This window comes from Urocitellus parryii, chromosome 16 (assembly GCF_045843805.1).
Source record: "Urocitellus parryii isolate mUroPar1 chromosome 16, mUroPar1.hap1, whole genome shotgun sequence".
Taxonomy (NCBI): Eukaryota; Metazoa; Chordata; class Mammalia; order Rodentia; family Sciuridae; genus Urocitellus; species Urocitellus parryii.
Genome location: NC_135546.1, coordinates 24193228 through 24199571, shown reverse-complemented (window position 1 = coordinate 24199571; position 6344 = coordinate 24193228). Strand labels below are relative to the sequence as shown.

At 37.8% G+C, this 6344-nt stretch overlaps 1 pseudogene; it reads right to left on the bottom strand.

The window, feature by feature from the left end:
- Positions 1-419: 419 nt before the first annotated feature.
- On the bottom strand, positions 420-2024 carry LOC113177530 (TNF receptor-associated factor 4-like; annotated as a pseudogene).
- Between the last annotated feature and the right edge of the window lie 4320 nt (positions 2025-6344).

Genomic DNA, 6344 nt, shown 5'->3' with positions numbered 1-6344 from the left:
CAGAAGGGACACAGCTGGGGAAAGAAAATCAATCTCAAGCAGATTTTTTAAACTACACCTCCCTTTCCCAACCCCTCCCTCTATAGCTCTTGGGACATAGCACCTGAGCAGGTACCTCAGTCCACTTAGAATGTGGCTGGCACCAAGGCATACCTGCCTTGCCCAGGAGGGGAGACAGATCCTGGGATCATTTGTTTCCAGCCCTTGAATCCCATAGACCTGCCTCCAGCAGGGGCCAGGGCTGAAGCATCAATTGGAGGCACCTGTGGGTCATGGTGGTAGGGGGAAAACAGGGTAACAACCCAGGCAGCATAAGCAGCTGAAAGGGGGTCCAGCCCCCTCTCCAGGTTCAACCAGTAGCCTGATAAGTCATGTCCCATCCATGCCCCCTTCTCCCCTTGAGCCTGCAACCTCTGCACTCAGCTGAGGATCTTCCTGGGCTGTCCAACAGAGTCACAGATGAAAACTGCATCCCATTGCAAATAGTTTCCCCTTCGGATATCCTGGTGGGGAGATGAACTTGGGATATCCAAAGCCTAGAGAACTCTTATCCAAGGAGCTTCACCACGTGCCTGGCTTTTGGAAATTTTTCCAGTTTGAGTCAGAGTGGAAAGTCTCAATGAAAGGCTATGGCTTAGCAAGCCCTGGGTTGCTCTGATCTAGCAGGGAGAACGTGACACGACGGGCAAAATGCCATTCAAGGAGACTGTCAAAGGTGCCTGGTAGCACAAGAATGTACAGAGAGAGATATATGCCCTCACCACTGCCGTTGCCAATGAGGATTGCAGACACCTGAAGTTTGTAACCATACTTATGTGTTTTGAAGGCTGGGCTGAAGCACTCAAGGTTGGGCTTGCCCTCTTGTAGCCTCTGCCCATAGCTGCCAATCTTCCAGATGAGCACTGCATCCCTGCCTATTGATAGTTCCTCCAAATCTCCACACAGCTCCTGAAGCTCCTGCCACTGCTGGCTCACCAGGGCACACATCATAGCCAGAGGTGGCTTCACATTCTTCTCCACATGCCACACCATTGCCAGCTTATGGCACTGTTGGCAAAACCCAGGCAATGAGAGAAGAGAGGACTGTTACCAAAAGGGGTAGCAGGCGCCCAACTCTGCATAAGGAAGACAGGGTGCTTGGAAGCACCTGCAGCTGGACAGCAGGGAGAAGGACCTCAAAGAACTAAACTGCCAGGAACCCTAGCCTTCATTTAGGACTCCGTGGGCTAAAAAGGAGTTGACAGGAAGAAGGGGCATCTGACCCTGTGCATGCAACCAGAGTCTTTGAACGGGTATAGCACCAAGGCAGTCTTACCACTGTCCATCAGATGATTTGGCAGATCCTCCTGAGCCACAGTGCCCATGCCACACTGGTTAGGGCAGGGCACAGGCAGCCTTGGGCACTGGGACTGGTGACTCTGTACCTATTGACTTCCTTTGTGCAATAGGTACAAGGCTGGGTGCACTTGGGGCACTCAGAAGTTGCATGCTGGGCCAGAAGTCACCGCATCATGCAGGCACCACGCTTGTTCTCACAGTATGTACTCTCTTGGGGGCACATACCCTCATGGCTCTCAAAGGCTTCCCCACTGAAGTCAAAGCCACAGAATTCCCACTTAAGGCGCCCCTTGGGGCAGTCGTGTTGCAAGTTTGCAGGCAGATCATGGTGACTCAGCATGGCAGAACAGAGGTTGGGGCAGGGAACTACATTGAAGCTGCAGGTATTCAGGTGTCTCTGTAAATGACAAAGTGCCCCACTCCAGCAGCAGCCCTCCTCACTGTAGATGCAGGCCTAGCATCTGGATCTCCAGCTCTGGGTCTGGGAAGATCTTGGCATAGTCCAGTGGAAGTTGGTCCTCAGGGCATTGGAACACTTTTTCACTGAGGAACTCCTGCAGGCAGGTGTCGCAGAAACGGTGGCCATAGGTAGAAACCTGCAGGGGCTCGCGCATGGGTTTCCTGCACATAGGGCACAGCAGCCGCCGCTTGGGCTTCTCCAAGAACTTGTAGTGGAAGCTGCGCATGGTGGGAGAGTGGCGGGCACGGGCAAGCGGGGCTGGGCATGTGGTGGCCCCTGGCGGTATGGACTGGCAGCCCCGCCAAAGCCACTAAGTGTTTTAAATATGCTTTATCTGGGCTGGAGATGTGGCTCAGCGGTAGCGCGCTCGCCTGGCATGCGTGCGGCCCGGGTTCAATCCTCAGCACCACATACCAACAAAGATGTTGTGTCTGCCGAGAACTAAAAAAAAAAAAATATTAAAAAAATAAATAAATAAATAAATATGCTTTATATTTGAAATATTATATACTGTATAAATCTCTCTTCACTTAAAAAATGATTGCATACTACATTATTTTACAGATATAAAAACAGAATTCTTAAAGAATATTTGGACTATTTCTAATTCATAAGAAAATTCTAAATTGAATATTTTTTACATATGCATATGTAGTATATCAGTATAAATCTTTTTATATGAATATATACATGCAAAATCAGGATATATACAAAAGATTCTTGCATGTTTTATATATGAAATATGCACATTTGGGGCTGGGGTTATGGTTCAGTGGCAGAGTACTTGCCTAGCATGTGTGAAGCACTGGGTTTGATTCTCAGTAACATACATCAGTAAAGGACCATTATCAACTAAATAAGTATTAAAAAGAATATATATATATGTTAAGGACAGTTATATATATATAACTGTCCTTAACATGAAAACTCCAAATGCAATAATGACAACCATCACAAATACTGCTCAGACATTCCTCCTCTAACAGAGAACAAACCTTATAGGATAAATGGCTAATTACAGGTCTGGAACAAAAAAAATGATGTGCTTGAAACACCTTGTTTTGTGAGAAACTGAAGAGTACTCCAGGATAAATAGGAACACATCAAAAAGTTGTGTAATCAGCTTTAAATAGCAGCAGCTGTTTATATATAGGCATGTGAGTACCACAGTTATAAGCTTTATCTTCTTGCCCACTTATGATTGGTTTTGCTATATTTGTTTTTGTAGAATCAAATTTTTAAAAAAATATAATTTGGCCACCACATAGTAATCATTTGACACAAGGAGGAATCATCTATAAAATATTAATTCTAGTGGATGAAAATTTAAAGACCAAACAGATATTTATAAAGTCACAAAGTGTCACCACCCAAAATATTTATGAAATACAAAGGGTATATAAATACTAGGTTTATCATGGACCAACCTGGCAGATACTTCTTAACCAAATAATTAGCAAAAAATAACCAGTGATGGAACAAAGTGACACTATATACTTCCACAGTTTCTTGTGCCTGTGTTATTGAGGCACCAGATATTTGCTTACTTTAAGTAGAGGCTAACTCTAGATCCTACAAGTTTTCCACCATTACTAGAGGCTGACCATAGTTTGTGACCATATTTGTCAGTGCTGCCTGAATATGCTCTAGTGTAAGGATTAGGCCTTGTATGCATGATGGTCTTCCTGTAATTGCATAATCTGAATCCACTCATGAGAACATATCATATGATTCTAAACTGAAAGAAAATTAAAAAAAAAAAACTACTACTGATATACAGCATTCAAAATCATAGATATCATAAGTAGCCCATAAAAACTCAGTAATTGTCCCAGATTAAAAGAGACAGAAAAAATGAGACCACTGGACACAGTGAATAATTGATATTAAAATTTCCCAAAATTGGATTTATTTTGGTTCAAAGACAATTGTTGAAATAACTGACAAATTTTGAATAAGGTTTGCAAGAGTAGATATTCATAATTTAATTTTCTTATTATGTACATTTTGAAAATGAAGAAAAAGAGATAAAACAAGTTAATAAAATAGTAACATTTGAGAAATATTTCCTAGGGATTCTTTGCACTGCTGTTATAAATCTTTTATAAATCTGAAACTGTCAAAAAAGAATATTTATGAAAGAAAATATTTCTTTAAAATATTAACAAGTAACAACATACTCAATAAAATAAACTGTGAATCTGTATAGGTATAATTAAATAAAAAAATTAGTGGTGGATGATTACAAAGATATTTATAGTCTCAAACTCTCTCCCTACAAAAAATTTAATTACAAAGTAAAATACTGCAAATACCACCTTAATAACCAATATTAACATCAGCAGTAGTGAGGATATTATATGTAACATGATGTGACTCAAAGAGAAAATCAGATAATTGATTCTATGATACTTTTGCCAAAAAAAAACATGTAATCTAGTTCCAATCATAAAGAAACTAGAAAATCCATCTTAAGCACATTCTACATGCTTTCTCCCTGAAAAGATTCAAAGGTAAAGAAGAGACTAAGAACTGTTTGAATCTGAAGGCATCTATAAAATACAACAATTAATTTCATTTTATGGCTCTGAATGAAATATTTTGCTATAAAGGACAATATCATGCTACTAGCAATGAATAAAAATAATTTGAGGATTAAGTGGTTGAATGCATTATGATAGAATGTATTATTATTGATTTGAGAAAAAGCAATTGCTTAATGTCTTTTTTTGCCTTTTCTCTTCATACAATCTTGCCTTATATTAGTAAAGTTGCAGATTTTAATTTAAAGTACTTTTGTCCACTGAAGCATTTTAAAGTGAATTGCTGACATATGACATCATCCATGATATATTTAGTTTTTACTACAATCAGAACATGCTAGATAACAATACAACCTTATTATTAAACTTATATGATTAACAAGTATTCTGTTACTTGGTAATATTTGAAAAATCATTGATAATGAATGAAGGTTGTATTGTAGTTATCTAGCATGTTCTGACCTGTAGAACATACTAAAAATATCATAAATGACAGCATATGTCAGCAATTTACTTTAAAATTATTCAGTGAACAAAAGTACTTTATATTAGAATCTGAAACTTCACTATTATTTTCCAAGATTGTATAAACAAAGAAAAAATAAAAAAAACTATTAAGCAAATACTGATTTTATTAGAAACATGTCTTAAGTCAATGCTTTAAATTAAAATTATAAAAAGTAAAAGGCTCTATGTTTGATGGCAGTATAATAATTCTAGTACATTAACCCATTAGTGAAAATAGTAAATGGAATACCAAACTAATGTTACCTAAATCTTTGGATCCATATTCAGGGATACATTTTTTAAAATACATATAATCTATCATTAATGTGATATTTAGATTCACCAAATTAGTGTTGACCATTTGCTTGTTGAATGAAGTTTAAATGTTAGCATTTAGACAGTTTGAAAACATCTCAATAAAAACTGGTTTGCACATGCACTTCAAATTTTGTTACAAATGTATATAAAGCTTCATATTTTGAGAATTTCATTATATATATGATACACACATCCTTTGCAATAAAGTTTTTACATCATACATTTCATCAAACAATACAGATATTATATCAACAGTCTGAAAAACACAATATTATTCTTCTTATTCTTTTTCTTAATATCTCTGTATATCCTTATGGTTTTTTCAAAAGTGGAACTTGTCTTGGCTTATTAGTAATTGTTCAGGCAGAAGCTCCCATAGTCAAGATTCAAATTCTGTTGCAAGTGGAGAGAAAAAGAATTGTAATTTGTCTCAAAGATTTTATAAGCATGAATCAGTAAAAAAGTTGAGAACTTTTCATTGCTCATAAGAATGCAAAATAGATATGTATGTCCACAATACAAAATTACTATGAAAAGCAATATACCCATATTTTCATACAAAGTTATCATTATGACTGTGTATCAGAGCTTTTGATTTTCCACCACTCATGCATGAATTTGACAACCATATACTAGGGTATTCTGGCAAGCACTGGAATGACAACATGGAAATGATAATGGACACCACTGAACAGCCATATACCATAGCTTGAAAAGCAGGCAAGCAGTTGATTTCAATTCAGAGTCATTGGCATTATGACAGGGATAAAACAGGATACTACTGGAACCCTTAGAAGGAACTTCTGTCCCAAATTTGTTTCAGTGTTAGGTACTTCAGTGGAACTGATATGTAAGGTAACACCTAAAAGAAAAGGAGAAATTGTGACACAGAGAGAAGAGGGTCATGAAGACAATGAGATAAGAAAGAACACTTGTGGAATCACCAGTGGTGCAATGTCAGTAGAATCTAGAGCAATGTGACAGTAATGCAACTGTGGAGAGATAAATGTGAATAATCTGACAAGAATCCAGTTGATTTTAATTTTTTCCTAAAAAAATTTGTACTTTTTTTGAGGCTAAAATGTAAACTAATGACAGGGTCATAACAGGGTATTTAAATGCTTTACTGTTACTACGTCAGTCTTGGCTTTTGGCCATAAACCACAGAAAATGGGTGA